Source organism: Tauraco erythrolophus, chromosome 1 (assembly GCF_009769465.1).
Source record: "Tauraco erythrolophus isolate bTauEry1 chromosome 1, bTauEry1.pri, whole genome shotgun sequence".
Classification (NCBI taxonomy): Eukaryota; Metazoa; Chordata; class Aves; order Musophagiformes; family Musophagidae; genus Tauraco; species Tauraco erythrolophus.
Window position 1 is genome coordinate 57,646,915 of NC_141465.1, and position 16,539 is coordinate 57,663,453.

A 16,539-nucleotide genomic window follows, 5' to 3' on the forward strand; every position below is an offset into this window, starting at 1 on the left:
ATGAAGGTTACTCCTTTGAAGAGTGCTGAACTAATGGAATTCTGCCGTTAAACACCATGTTCATAACAAACTGTTAAGATGGCATGATCTTGTTATCACCTGGAGAGAGAAGTGTGATTCCTACACATTTTAACTGGCCAACAGAATGAATTATGTCAAGAAACGTACATTCATCAGTGCTGAAGGATTACATACCTTTGTACCAGACTGTTTATACCAGGTTAATTTTAATGCAACAGATTGACATGAAACTTTCCTCCTCGATTAAGTAAGTTTGGCGTGTGGTTGCACTGATCTGGTTAGAGATTAAATAAAAAGGTGTTCCCAGCGTTATTTTGGACTGGACATAATTTTATGCTGATAACTTTCACATGTTGCATGTTGTACCTAATCAGTGTTTATTTTCCCTGAGCTATAGTAATATTTTCTATTAAAGTATTTAACAGGACTGGTTACTAGCATTACACAGGGGGTGTGCATATGACTTAAAGACTACACAAACATGAATGCAAACTACTCAAATGGGATTATGTTCTGCCTTAAACAATGTTGAAGCAGGAAAATGCAGGTAGTGCACAGGAGAAAGGACCAGACCCTGAGATTCTCCATTTGTTTCATGTGTATAAAACACGGTACATGTCTGTGATTGGAAAGGGCTGCAGCGATCCTAGACTTACTGCTCTGGTTCTGACACCTCTATGGTTATGAATTTAACATGTGGTATGTGCTTCATAAAACAATTCTGCCATTGTCAAGCTTCTTTGCACAATGAACAAATTTATGGGACTATGAACTCTGTGCATGAAAATTCAGTCTCTAAGGATTACTTTTTGTTTGCCAGAACCTGAACTATTTCCAGTACATTTGAGGACTTTCCACAATTGGAAAAGATGTAACTGAGTATGGGATAAACAGGGAGAGAAAAAAAAAGTTTATAACTGTTAAAATTGCCACTGATAAGACTGAAAGCTAGGAGTAAATGTGCCTGCAATGGCAAAAAGCATTTCATCATTGTGGCACATAGGAGACAACATCCCTTTATATTCATATCAGATATAAAACTACTTATCGTAACAGGAGGAACACTTCAATAGATGTCATAAACCTTGTTTCACATTTAAAATTTCAAGGGTTTTTATGGCACCAATCATTCTTACCCAGCTGGACTGAGTTGAGATACTCTAATCAACTCAAGGTACCTATCCTGCCTACAAGAGGCAGGCCATTTCCTCCTGGCTGCGGAGGATGCAACAGCGTCCTTGGTGCCGCAGCCCGGGCTGGTGAGCAACAGGTTGTAGCTGTTTTTAGTTGCTGATATAACCTTACCGACTGCATCTTTCAAAAGTTCTGAGATACTGCAAGTCACCGTGCAAAAGAGCTTTGAGAAAATAGGGTAATACAGGAAGAAAAGGAACATTGCATGACCTCCTGTTTTCAGGACACACTTTGGAGACTTGAGCTATTGCTCTTAATTCATTTGATGTGAAAATGTCTTTGTGGGTGAACTCTTCCAGTTTCTATGAATTTACTATTTGGCTTCTGTAATTGTTCTCATAACAGCAATAATGCAAAGTCCTTCTACCTCCAATTTTTCTTTAGGAAAAGGACCATTATTGCAATTTTACAAATGGAAAGATGAACAGAAGCAAGCCCAAATGCAGGTCAGTTGCATAGCTAAACAAAATATTGTTTTCTTTGCAGCTGTGCAAATCCACTGATTTCATGAGAACAAATGAAAATTATAAATCAAGATGTAATGTGATTGTGCCCTTATCTGGGGATTCAAATTCTTAAGAGGACTTTGTTTTATGTCCCAGCTAATTAAATTTTAGGCACTAAAGGCTGAGATGGTAATGCAAGAAAAACATGATCCACAGTCACTTAGCCCAGAAGTCACCTGAAATCCTTGAGCATCTTCCTCTTTGGCCTAAAAATTCCCTTGTAGCTGTATTTCTACTGCTGTAGTTACTCAGGGCTGTCCCAGACTGAGCACCCAGACACCCGCTTTCCCTCTGCTCCATACTGGGATCAGGGAGACTGGTAGAACCATCCCTGAACTTCTGTGCAGTTCCTGGCAGTTCGAGCACATAGTGAAGAATGGGAAGCCTTGGGACCCAGTCCCTGACTCCAGTACTATTTCTATTTGCTTCTTTCCTGTTTCCAACTCATGTCTGTATTCTGTCTCTGTCCCCAGAACCATTCACACATTCTTACATTGAATAGACATTAAAAAAACAAACAACTTTTTTTCCATTTTCTGACCCCCAGATGTAGATCCCAGTGGTTCGGTCTTCTTTCTTAGAAGAAGCAAAATGTGAATTTGTCACTTCTTTAGCTAAGAAGGGGATCAAATCCTGGCCCACCACTTTCTAAATAATTGTTCTCACCAAGGGGCTGTTGTTAAGGGTGGAGGACACCACTTCCTATTGCTTTAGCATCAGTATCTTAGAAAACAGATCACTGACTCTTTCAAATAATGTTTTATAGGTTTCTACACTCAAAGTTTCTAAATCCTGATTAGACAGAATAGCCTCTCCCAGTCCCTGAGCCACACATTCAGACACTGGACAAGGATGTGATTTCAGTCCTATCCTCTGCACAGCATTTCTCAAGAGGTGTAGGTAGTCCCCTCTCCACTCTTCTTTTGTGGAGCTGCTACAGTGAATGCCTTACAAGTCCTCAAGATTTAATTCTGGGTTGTCAGTTTAGAGCTGGGACGAGCCACCTAGAAGGCAGTGTCAGGTTAATAGGAATGGGTAAAGCTCTTAAGACTAACATATTTAGGAAAAAGGTGGGCAGCCTGATCTGGCTTGGCAGAGAGAGAGTGACTCTCAGGCAAGAAGGGGCATAGGGATCTGAAAGTCTTCAGCATTGCTGCAGAGCCTTGGAAGAAGATCCTGGCAAGAAATAAAACATGCGCATGAACAGTTAGATTTAATGACATGAAAGAGAGCCACAAAAAGTGGCTGTTTGATCTTGACTACTATCCCAGCATTATAAAAAAATAGGATTGGACAAGATTTGGAAAGGTTGTATGATAATTCTATTTTTTCCCTCTTAACCCTCAGAAGGATCTCTACATATGCTTGTCTAATCTGCTTGCAAAGACATTGAGTAATTGAAACAATGTAACCTCCTCACACATATTATTACTTTTATCTTTCCTTGTTTCTAGGAATTTCTTCCTAGCAGCTGATCTGAATCTCTTTGTAGATGAAATTCATGTCATCTTGCTTTTGTCCATGAACTCAGAACACAGATTTTTTCCTTACTTCTTTACAGAGTAATGTGAAACAGTTTCTTTCGTGGGGACTATTATAATGTCCTCCCTCAGTTTTCTGTTCTCTAGTCAAACAAGCCCATTTTCAATCTTTTTGCTCTAAATCAGATTTTCTAACTCTCAGATCAGTCTCTTCTGTCTTCCTCAAGTGTTGTGTCTAAAACTGGACACATTTTTCTAGCTAAGGCTGTAGCAATGCTGAATTGAATGAAGAATTACTTAACATATCTTATTTTTGTTTATATATCTCAGTATGCTGTGTGCCTCTCCTACAACAGCATGATACAATTGACTCACGTTAACTCCACATGTATGTCAAGATTCTTTCACAAAGAACTGCTAACAGCTTGTTTTACAGCTGTTTCTGCTGTTGATTATTTCTTCATGAGTGTATTTCTTCTTATTGTGCCTGATTTTTTCAGACTATTTGTCAACTCTGTCAAAATCAATTCCTAATCCACTCTTCTGTTTATTTTGTCATCCTGCTCTCTCTTCAGATAGTCTGTGAATTTTACAAGCCTTTCTTTTCCATCACTGAGGTTCCCAAAGAAATGTTAGAGAGGACTAGAACCAGAAACAAACCATTATCTATTATATATCCTTCTGTTTTGCTAGACTTGAAGTCATTGATATTTATTAATAATAAAATGACAAACTAGAATGGTAGCTTGAAATCTAAAAGTGAGGAGGCTTAAGGTATATTGTGTGCCCAGGAAAAAGTGAAATCTCTGGAAGGTCAGACTTCATTTGAAATTGCAGAAGCAGGGAGAGTTCTCTGAGGAATTCCTGTCTGACCCTAAATTAATGAAAACCATGTTAACTGTGGCACTTTGCCAGATTTAATTATCACAGATCAGATAGTAATTGGAATTAAAGATCCAAAGCTACATATAGGAATTCTGGAAGATGCAGACTTAAGCACATGTAAAGTTTTTGTCAATCTGCATTAATCTGCAGAAATCATTTAAGAGAGGCTGAAAGTACAAAGAAGGAAAAAAGATGTTGGTACAGCAAGCAGATTGAATGGTGGGACAGGCAGCTGGAAAACAGATTCTATAAAGTAGCAATACTCAGATCAAACAGCAAGAAGTTGTTGCTCACCAACCTAGACTACAGCTCCAAGGACATAGTTGCATCTTCCACAGCCAGGAGGAAATAGCCCACCTTTTGTAGGCAGGGTCTAAACCTTAATTAGGAAATCAGTCAATTCAACCCAGCTGGGCAATCTGGGCAATAGCCATAGTTGCAATAGCCATAAGAAGTCACAAAAACAAAGTGCATAAGAGATGGGAACATGCAGGCTCAAATGATGTCTAGAATTTGGAAAACATTGTAAGAATAACGAAGAGTGTAACAAATTTAGAAAAAGTCACAAGCCAGAGTAAGAGAACCAGAAGCAGGAAAATATAGATTGAAGAGGGGAGTGGAGTGTGACAGTGCAGAATACAATGAAGAAAAATTGCATAGAAACCCTGAGTGGCATTCATCTTGTCTGTCTTCAGTAGTTGAAAAGGTGAATTATATCTTCTAAGCTAGATGCCTAGGCTCCCTCTGCAATCAGTGGTCAGAAATAGACATCTCCATGAAAAAGATGAAATAACCCTTCAGCCTAGGATGTAGGCAAGTGGGGGACAGGGCACTGCAGAGCCCAGTAAAATCATATGTAAAACGGAGAAGGTGAATAAGGAATTATTATTCTTATTAGCAGTTGTAAAATAATAACAGAATTTGAAAAACAGCACAGAAAGGGAAGAGAAATGCACCTGTTTGTCAGCATTTAAATTCAGAAGCAGCAGAAGGGGAAAAAAAATCATAAATATGCCGCTACAGTGTCCAGAGGAAGCTGCAAGTGATGGTCAGAGACGTCTAGTTGTGCCTGCAGCCCAGAGAAAAAGGTAACCACAAGCCAGGAGGAGAAGAATTGCACAGTAAATATCACAACACACTTGTTCACTCTTCTCAAAGCATTTAGCATTTATCCCAGTTGGAAATGCCACACAGTACAAGATGCAGCTTTGATCAAATTGAGTGTGTTTGTGCTGGTGTCTAGAGACTCAAGAGAGCGACAGCAAGTGAAATAAACTTACAAGTGTTTTGAGAGATCAATAGGAGCAGGCAGCCTCCCAGGAGCTTATACCAATTGCTATTTGTATTTACATGATTTCCAGTTATGAAGGAAGTTATAGGTTGGATGAGGCTTTGGGCAACCTGGTGTAGTGGAGGGTTTCCCTGCCCATGACAGGGGGGTTGGAACTAGATGATCTTTGAGGTCCCTTCCAACCCTAACCTTTCAATGATTCTATGAGGAGAAGGGTTTGGGGGGGTTGGTTGATGAGAAGCTCAGCATGAGCCGGCAATGTATGTTTGCAGCCCAGAAAGCCAATTGTATCCTGGACTACATCAAGAAAAGCATGGCCAGCAGGTTGAAGGAGATGATTCTCTGCTCTTGTGAGTCCTCACATGGAGTACCATGTTCAGCTCTGGAGTCCTCAGCTCAGGAGAGACATGAACCTGTTGGATCAGGTCCAGAGGAGGACCATGAAGATGATCCAAAGGCTGGAGCAGCTCTCCTGTGGAGACAGGTTGAGAAAGTTGGGTTGTTCAGCCTGGAGAAGAAAAGACTCTGGAAAGACCTTCTAACAGCTTTCCAGTACTTAAAGGAGCCTATATGAAAGATGGAGAGAGACTTTTGACAAGGGCATGTAGTGATAAGACAAGGGGCCATGGCTTTAAACTGAAAGAGGGTAGGTTTCAATTAGATCTAAGGAATAAATTCTTCACTCTGAGAGTTGAGTCTCTGGAATACTTTGCCCGGAGAAGCTGTGGATCCCTTAGCCCTGGAAGTGTTCAAGGCCAGGTTGGATGAGGTGTTGGGCAAACTGGTGTAGTGGAGGGTGTCCTTGCCTATGGGCAGGGGGGGTTGGAACTAGATGAACTTTGAGGTCTCAAAACATTTTATGATTTAATGAACAAACCCAGTGTTTAATTACCTATTCTATGGGAGCATTAACACACAATTTCATTGAATATTCATTGTTTACTAATTAATTCAATTGGTAACCATGTGCTCAATGTTAATGAATATTACATCATTTACTCATCTTGATTATTATTGCTTTCACTCAGCTGTGATGGAAAATAAGTGTTTTTTTTTATTTTGGGAGCAGGGCTTGTAAAATAGTTGGTTGTTTGTGGCATTACACTAGAGCCTGAAATGGGAAATATTCATCCACTTGGGCAATTTTACTCTCTTAAGCAGCTTTATGATTATAGTACTGTGATAGAAAAGGACTTGAAATGCTTAAGTAATTAAACTATTCTGTAACTGCTGTGTTTTTTTTCCAAGTTAATACACAGACTGCAAAGACAGTCTTCTTCAGGGGATGCCTGAGGAAATAATTTGTGACCTGGTCACTCAATGTGTCCTAGAACTAAAAAACACATAAATTAAATAGTGTGTTTAACCTACAGGACTTGAAGTACATGCAAGCATTTGTTGAAGAGTTGTGGCATTGCAGAAGGTTATTACACTTAATCACAATAGTAGTTCTGTCAGAAAATACAACTAACTTTAAAATGACCACCTTTATTTTGGTTTAATAGGAGAAAAGCTGATTGGAGAAAAAAATCTGCAAAACCAACTTGTTGCGGCCGAAGACGGGGAAGCAAGACGCATCAATATGATGAGTAAAAAGGCTTCAGCTTTATTCTGTGACACTGCTCTTTTTATAGCATAGCTCGGTTCTGTGCACGCTTTCATGCGCTGTACTTAGCAAGCTAATTGGTCTAGCACTACTGTTCACGCGACAAGCACGAGTATGATACACACTGTGATTGGATAGAGATTTCTACGTTTGTTACAATATTTTACTATTTTTGCAGTTACTATGTTTTGCTCAGAATCTTGTTTTTCATAATTCCATCCTTCTTGTTTTTCACAGGGACAGTGTGTTTTTCATAGCTTCAACCTACCTTCTTATCTCAAGGACAGTGTTCTTTTTATATTCGCTGATACACATTCCTTACTGTTAACACTTTAGCTGCAACATCTCCCCCTCTTTTTTCAAAAACGGCGTGCGCTATAGCTGACAAGCGTTGGGTCACACATTGCATTAAGCATGGTCCAAAAAGCAAGAGAAAGCCTAAACAACAAAAGAGGCCCCAAGCACGTTTTGATGAGATCTCTCACCCAACCATCTATTCCCCAGGAAGTCAACCATCCATCGATGCCATCTACCTCTTTCAAGGCATGTAGTTTGTCCTTTAGTTGTTTAAGTTTTTTATGCACTGACTTTCCTGGACCTGTTAAATTCATACAACACATTCCTTCGATCTCTTCGCAACCATGCCCATGGGCTAAAAGCAAATAGTCAATCGCTGCTCTGTTTTGCAATACTGCATGATTGACACTTTCTACATCTTTCGTTAATTCATCTAGAATGCTGGATGTTAAGTTTATCTCGTCACAAGCCCAGCAACCTAGTTGTTTTGCTAAGGTGAGCGCTTTTGCTGCTGCTAACCCTGGGAAAAATGTGGAGGCAGCTACTCGTCCAAATTCACTCCAAAATGTGGGATTGCCTACACTGCTACAGTCTAGATCATGTAGGCTTCCTTTTCTCCTGGTGTGATTTTCACTCCATTCTCTTAATAGGGATATATTGGGATGGAATAAGGCTAGTTGGCCTAAATAACAAGGACTTCCTTGTGGTTGTTTTGGAATGCCATTCCATGCCCTGTCCCCACAAATTAAGAAAATTCCTTTGGGCAACCTTCGAGGTTCAGTAATGTTGCTGCCATTGCAGCTCGAGTATAGAAAGCGAAAGTACCGATGCGCTGTCAAGATTAGAATCTAAGGTTGCCCATAGTTTCCTGTTTTTATTTGAGCTGTTTGGGTCTAACGGCAAAAAATGAAAACCATCCTCCTATTTTCCCAGCGTTAGTGTTTGCATGCATACTACCAAGCAGGTCTAATTCTTCTGGATCAGACTGGAGGGAAGCATTAAGTGCATGAATAAGCCGGCATTGTACTGCTCCGTCATACTGTTGAGGGGTCGCTCTATAGATCGTTGTGGTATTGAAGTTGCTATGTTAGGTTAGTGGTGTTTACTAGCCCTCTAAAGGCTGCCACTTTCCATGTTGGTACTCCTATGAGACAGGTACGGAATGGGTTTCCAATACCACCCAGGGCTAGGCAAATTGATGACTGGTTTGTTTTGTTAGCAATGGTTACCCAAATGTTGTCTCTCGGGCTGATGGAGTTGATTCCATAGGTCATTTGGCACCAAACTAAGATTCCTGTTACTATAGGTATTGTCTTACCAATAAACTCCTCCATCCTTGTCATGATGTCTACACTGCTTCTGATATCTGGTACCCATCACTTGTGTCTTTTGTGCTACTTCTACAACAGTCAGTAGTTTTTGTAACCTAAAGGCTGCGTGTGCTAATATAGCTTCTTCTGCACTTTCAAACAACGCAGTTAACCTTTGTCGTGAAGCGTTCTCTATTTTAAGCCAAGCAGCGAGCGCCTGGTATGGGTTAATATCTAAAGCGTGTCTACAATCTGTACAGCCTTGCACTGCATCACGTTGCGATTCATGACATATGCGACTACAACCTCCGCACTCTATAGTTATAATTTCTAAATTCCTACATCTACACCTGCAGTGTGTTAGCGGGTATAATTTTGCAGCTTTGCGTGTACGTATCAAACTACGGATAAAGGCAAAATCTATCTCGTCTGGATCAGAGTCATCTAATATGTTCTTTGGAAGATTTAACAGTTCTTCTATTCTTCTGCAGAGAAGTCTGAGTCTTTGGGAACTCCTGGATTGCCTCCGCCTTCGCCTTTCAGTTCGCGCGTTGGGGGACATCTCCCCTCTTTTTTCAAAATGGCAGCGAGTCGCTTTACATCTTGATGGCACCGTTCAACAATAGCCTGACCCGTACTGTTGTACGGAACACCTTTTCTATGTTCAATTCCCCAATCCGCTAAAATGCAGCACATGCTGTTCCTGCGTATGCAGGAGCATTGTCTGTTTTGATGACTTGTGGTAAGCCAAGGGCAGCAAATGCTGAAAGCCAATGTTGTTTTACACATCGGTGACGTGGATATGGCGCAGTGGACCAAAGGTGGGAAACTCAGTTACATCAGTTTGCCACACTCCTCTTGGTTGCAATCCTCGAGGGTTGGTGCCTTGCAGCGACGATGGCACGGGCTTGTGCTCGCGACAGTGCAAACTCTTTCTGAAGAGGTCGAGCAGATTGGTGAAAAAATTTGTGTGATCGATCAGTGACAGCGTTGCCCCTTTTTCTTTTCTTGCACGAATAAAACTCTGTGTAGGAGACTGGCAATTTCAGTTACTAGCATATTGTTTTGGTACAGCCTTGCAAAAGCAGTTTCTAGTATACTACTTCCCTTTCCGAGGGCCTTACTATTTCCACTATACCCAAGATTTCGCTGAGCAGGAGGGTGTCAATCGGCAGGGTCATTGTGGAGAAGGGAGGCAGGCACGGCACCTTCAGGGCGTCCCCTGTTTATCCACACAGTGTGCTCTGCAGCCTCCCTCAGCTCCGCTCTGAGCCATCTCTTTTCACCCTTAGCAGAGTCTACGACAAAGGTACTGACACGGCGTTGCCGCACGCGTGGCCAGTGCGTGCAACAAGGCTGCCCAGTATGTGCTCTGCCGGCTAACAGCGGTTTTTGCGAATCGCAACATGTTGTTCAATAACAATCCTCTTAGCTTCTCTTTTCAAAGTTATGTGCTTACAACTAAGTCCAGTTAGTAATTCTTTGTCATTAATTTGGTACCAGTTAATTCTTTTCCTTCCAGTAGCTACGGGTGGAATCCATACACTTTCCGATCGGAGAAAAGACACAAAGCATATATACAAGCAACTTTCACACACATACTATACCTAACAATGAGAAACATAAGAACAGTTGATATATTAACATGAAATCTTCTATTACAAGTCTGTCCATTTGAACCATTCTCTTCATTCGGTGTTTCTGTGATCTCTGCTTGCTCTGCTAATTCTTGGATCTCCCCTTCTCTATTTGTAGTTTCAAAAGTCCTGGTTGGCTTTACGTTTCTTGCTGGTAACCAGTATGGACCTGTGGGAAGAACACAAACATACCCTCTTCCCCATGTAAGCAGAGGCGCAGGGCCATCCCATGAGTTGAGTCCAGCTTCTTATAACATGCTGTTGATTTTTCTGCAAAAATGGCACTGGGTTTAAAATTGTGATCCACAGCCATAGTATGTTGCCTAGAAGCAGACAAATTAAGAAAATTTAAAACATATGTGGCTTTGTCCAAGGATTCTTGCGGGGAAATATACGGAAGACTGCCCCTTTTTGTTTATCAAACATTCATTTTAACGTTAAATGAGTTTGTTCAATAACAGCTTGTCCCATAGGTGAATGAGGGATACTGGTAGTGTGAGTCACTCTCCAATCCTCTAAAAAGGCACCATACTGGATCACTGTCTGTCCCAATTTTCTTTGGTACTCCCATGGTTTTCTTCAGTGTGAGCAGTAGCAACAACAAGGGCAGAAAACATATCAACAGTTACATGCACATATTTAGATCGATTAGACAATTGAATATAAGTAATATCAGTTTGCCATAATTCATTGGCACATAAACCTGTTGGATTTACTCCTGCTGGAGTATTTGAAGGCACAATACATTGACGGTCAGGGTAGGCACGTACAATTTGCTAAGCTTGATTTACTGTCTGACCTGACAGAGAGCATCATCTAACACCAATTGACAAACTGTAGGCCTATTCATCATTCCTTGAAGCAGTACAATCCAATGATATTGTTGCGTGGGTCGTTCATTGTTAAGCACTGGAACTGAAAAGGCAAATCTAGGACAATCGTTAGGGTGCAAATAAATAAAAAAGTAAAAAGGTGAAATAACCCAATCTTTTAAATCAATCGCCATCAAATGCTAACATTCTGGAATCATAGTAGGATTTGGTACACCCGGTTGTAATGCACCCATTGGTGAAATGATTGTATTAATAGCTCTTAAATCTTTTAACATAAATCTCCATTTTCCTGATTTCTTTGGGATAACAAATATTGGAGGGAATTATATGTCCTAATTTGAGCTGTTCATTGACTAATTTTTGAGTTCAGTCCAGTCGCTCACCTTTTAGTGGCCACTGATCAACTCAGACCGGCTTGCCAGCTTGAGTCAGGGCTGGACATCAGTGACGTGTGCTAAAAATTTGAGGTTAGCCTCACATTCCACTGATTCAACAAATCCCGACCTCATAATGTACATGGGACATCAAAAACATATGGTTTCAAAATAGCTCGTTTGTTACCTGGGCCTACTACTAACAAGGTCTGTGCACTCTGCTGTGGGATCTGTGTTCCACCTACTCCGATCACAGCTGCCAGGGCTTGTATCAGAGGCCGAGAGGGCGGCCAGTCAGGATTTTTCACTATAGATACATCAGCCCCTGTGTCAACTAGGCCAGAAAAGCCTTCCCATTAATGATTACTGTTAAAGGAGGCTGTGCAGCTGTGATTGTCTGTGTCCAAAATTCTTTTGTGATAGCAGAGTGACCTTTATTGTTGTTATACACGCAGCTGTTATAGATTATTACTCTGGCCATGATGTGTCCACGCGCCCCTTACCTAGCTGTGACTGGGTACAAACAATAGTGCACGCACCTATTTTAATTTTACTATTGGCTATGCCTAAAAAGGAGCTATTTTTTACTTGCTAAACTAAACATCATTTTCTCACACACTCTATATCAACTTCCCAAACTCCTCATGTCAACTTCTCACACTCCCTGCACCAGCTGTTCACACTCCCTTTTCTTTCTCAAACTCTTTATCGGTGTTTCCCAACTTCAGAAAAGAGCACAGGCTTAAATCATCAAGGTCAAACCTCAACTGTAGCTGTGTGTTTTCTTTCTCATCCTCTTTATCGGTGTTTCCCAACTTCAGAAAAGAGCACAGGCTTAAATCATCAAGGTCAAACCTCAACTGTAGCTGTGTGTATGATGCCACAACAACTCCCCCCTTTTTTGTTTTTCTGTGATCATTACTTGATTAACCGTACTCTGTACCGTCTGCTGAGAGCGTGACAATAGGCAGGGGGTGATTATTGCTATGCATAAAAGAACTACTAGCAATATAATGTCTGCTTTATTAAAGATTTTAACCATCCTGTCAATTAAGAGCATTGATAAAGCAGAAGCTGTAGCATTAATTTGTTTTGCAAGCTAACAACCCAACTTATTCAGTGTAGTTAACACCTGTGCCACTCCAACTCCTGGTGCAAATATTGAAGCTGCAATGATTTTAGCTGGTTCCCAAAATTTTGCTTTATAGTGTTTCGAGCCCACATTGTGATACGCCTTTACTAAATCTGCAATCGTTTTTGCCCGATTCCTGATAAGATCAAGAGCTTATTGACAGTCTGTGTTAGCATTTTCAATGGCTAGCTGGAATACCAACACATCTGCAGTAGCCGGATTTTCTGTTTATCTCTGAACTGCCATTTGTAGCTGATCAAAGAAATGCTCATAAGGTTCCTGTGCTCCCTGCCGAATGGAAGCAAAGGAAGCCTCCCCTGTCCCAAAAATCAGGGACACGTCTTAATGCTCTCGTAGCCAATTCAGTCAGCTGTTGGAAAGCCACTTGCTGTAACCCTGCCTGTGCCTAATTTTGACATGAGTGACATTTTATTCATCCCAAAATGTTTAGCTCTCGATTTAAGAGATTTAACACCTATAACACTTTAGCTATTGTTTCATTGGGAGATTTCCCCATCATTCCCCTTTCTTGTTTCAAAAGCATATTCTCCAAAGTACCATGTGCGTATTCTATGATTGGTTGCCCAGTAGGATTGTAAGAAATACCAGCAACATGCTCAATACTTTATGATGACAAAAATACATATGTCTGATACGAAGTGTATGCCAAAAGTTCCTGCGAGCGTAAACCACGAGGATTAACACCATTCACTGGTGGCATGATCATATTTTAACAGCTAGTACACAATTGTACGATTGAGCGGGCTTATTGTCGTGTTAAACCAAATTGTCACTTAATAGCGTCAGTATCCTGATGGTAGAAGTCCTGCAAGATTTTGCCTGTATTAACGAGTTTGGTACAAGAGCTGCACTCGTGAGAGGCTCAGCTCGCCTGTTCCCTTCTGCTATAGGCCCTGGAAGCGTGGTGTGCGCTCGCAGATGTACAATGGAATGTGCATGTTTACGGTTTTGCAACACTGATATTAACTGTTGAAATTGCTGGAACAAAAGAGGATTAGTTATTTCCTGCGATGCCGATCGAGACGATCCAAGTTACGATGTGCTCTCTCTTGGTACAACCTGGGCCACAGGCAGCGGCCGGGCGGGGGGGAGGGGGGGGGGTCAGCCCTCCCTCGCCTCAGCCGGGCGGGGGGGCGATGACGACCCAGCAGCCCTGTGCCGCCCCCCCCTTGTTGTTGTCGCTCTTGTTGTTGTTGCCGCAGCTCCGGCCGCTCGCGCTCCGTAACCGCCGCCGCCCCCTCCCGCCGAGGGACCATCAGCCGCGAACGAACCGGCGCAGCGGGGCCCGCAGCGCGTCTCCGTCCTTTCCAGCCGCGGTTCGTTCCCGCACACGAGCGGCAGCGCCGAGGCAAACGCCGCCCGCGGCCCCGGCCGGCAGCAGCAGCGGCGTTCCCGGGGCGCCGCGGGCGCGGTGGGCGGCGCGGCGCGGGGGTGCCGGTGTACCGACTTCGTTGGAGGAGGGGGAAAGCAATAAGTCTGTCTTTCGTTCGGGGCCCTGGATCAAAAGATTCGATGATGACTTTTCCAGGCCGGCAGCATCCCCACAGGTGGCTGCACGCCAAAGTTTAACGTCTATAGTGTCCCAAGTCCTTGTCAGGTATATATTTGAAGAGCTTGCCTCCGGTACATGGGCTGATACCCAAACCAGGAGTACTGGGAGTTTTATCAAGTTAGAACTGTTAGTAGTGCTGGTTTCTCTAGCACTTTGTCCCAGTCGCTTACCTCCTCCTGTTGAGGCAGTTGTTGCTTTTTTGTGTTTTTTTTTTGTTTGTTTTTTTTTTTGTTTGTTTTTTTGTTTTTTTTTTGTTTTTTTTTTTTTTTGTTTTTTTTTTTGTTTTTTTCAGTCGCTTACTTCTTTTGCATACCCCCCTGCAATCAGGGGCCAATATCTTTTTCCAAGTTTTAGTCCACGCTCCTCTAAGAAGCTTTTCAACAACGACAATGCAACGTCCCGTTCCATCATCTCGTTCCCAGGCTGTCATTGCAGCATTCCCATCCCGAACCAGACCTCGGTCTGCCTGACTCACCGGTCAGTCCGTAGCGCTACGATTCCGCCTCTCTCGGACGATCCGCCTCTCGGGCTATCCGCCTCTCTCGGGCGCCGGGATGGCCGTCCTCTCTCTCGTCCGCGTTGTGGTCGTTGAAAACCGTCTTGATCACGTCGGGGTCACCAGATGTTGCGGCCGAAGACGGGGAAGCAAGACGCATCAATATGATGAGTAAAAAGGCTTCAGCTTATTCTGTGACACTGCTCTTTTTATAGCATAGCTCGGTTCTGTGCACGCTTTCATGCGCTGTACTTAGCAAGCTAATTGGTCTAGCACTACTGTTCACGCGACAAGCACGAGTATGATACACACTGTGATTGGATAGAGATTTCTACGTTTGTTACAATATTTTACTATTTTTGCAGTTACTATGTTTTGCTCAGAATCTTGTTTTTCATAATTCCATCCTTCTTGTTTTCACAGGGACAGTGTGTTTTTCATAGCTTCAACCTACCTTCTTATCTCAAGGACAGTGTTCTTTTTATATTCGCTGATACACATTCCTTACTGTTAACACTTTAGCTGCAACACCAACTGAAGGGAAATGACCTTGTTTTCTTGGAAACAGAAATAAACCAATTGAAACTTTATAGAACTTGCACAGAAAGATTGCATAATAAGTAGAAATCTGTTTGCTGTAATTTATCTCTAAAACATCTGGTCTTGTTAATGTGATTAGTGGTATTTCAGATTCAAGTGCCTTACCAACTTATCATTGTTTAAGTTGATGGCAATAATACTAAGTATATGTATGAAGTAAGACTGATTTTCTTCAGTAGTTTATTCTCAATATTTAGTGTTTGTCATCGTTATAATCAAAGCAGACAGTGGTGCATTAGAATAGTTGAATCAAGCCTGGCATAGGTATGTGTACTCTAGTTATGCCACATGGGAGCTGTTTGGGAATTCATGCTTCATCCTTCCAGATCACTAATAACCATTGTTATTGAAAATTTTTCAGGTCATTCAGCCACAGGCTGGCCATAGCAGTGTCTTGCAATCTGCTGAGGAGTAGTTGCTATCTCGTGGACAAACATCTGTGAATAATGTTCAGTCTCATAATGTTCCAGTCTACAATCTCAGAGTAAAAACTTGAACGTGGCAAGAGAATGAGATCACGCGAGGACCGCCACACATTTAGCTGCTTGCCTTTGTAGAAATAAGAGATGACTTCTCCATCCGCAGTTTCTCAAAGCCGACTTGGAGGTTATTTCCACTCATCTCTCCCTTCCAGATGCTGTTTTATGCACAATATTGCTTTCCTCAAACAGAAATGTGCTCCAAAGGCTATCATAAAACTAGCAAATCAGTCCCGTTCAGTGTGGCTCATCATCAGCCCTTTAAGTGTTTGTGTGTAGGAATTTCTTTTTCCTTTTTGGCAGTCTTAAACCCAATGAAATAGGAGACTGAAGAGTTTAATCAACTCATCTGCCGTTTTAAAGTGACTGGCAATATCAGTTACCTGGCTACAAGATGATTTTCTGCATAGTACATTGGAAATGGGATACGCACATCAGCCTTACAAAGAAGTGGAATAGGGTTCTCCCAAACCTTATTCTGGCATCACAGTCCACAGCAACCTCAGAAGCATCAGAAACCATATGGGAAAGGCCTCACAGAGCTCTTGAGGATAAGCTTACACACTGGCTTTTATTAGATCAGTGAAAGCTACATGGAAACTGAACCTTTGTGCTTGATGAAGTGTATTTGTCATATGCCCAAAAGACGTTGACAAGTGGTCAGCAGTCAGACTTCTATCTTTTCTCCTTTCAGCTTTTGGTAACAGCTGTACCATTCAGTTTCTGAGACAATTTTTTCACCCAGAGTCATGCAGGAAAGTAACGCACTTTCGCAGTCCAGGAACTGTCATTTGCTTTGCAGATGTCTAAGAAGATGGCACATC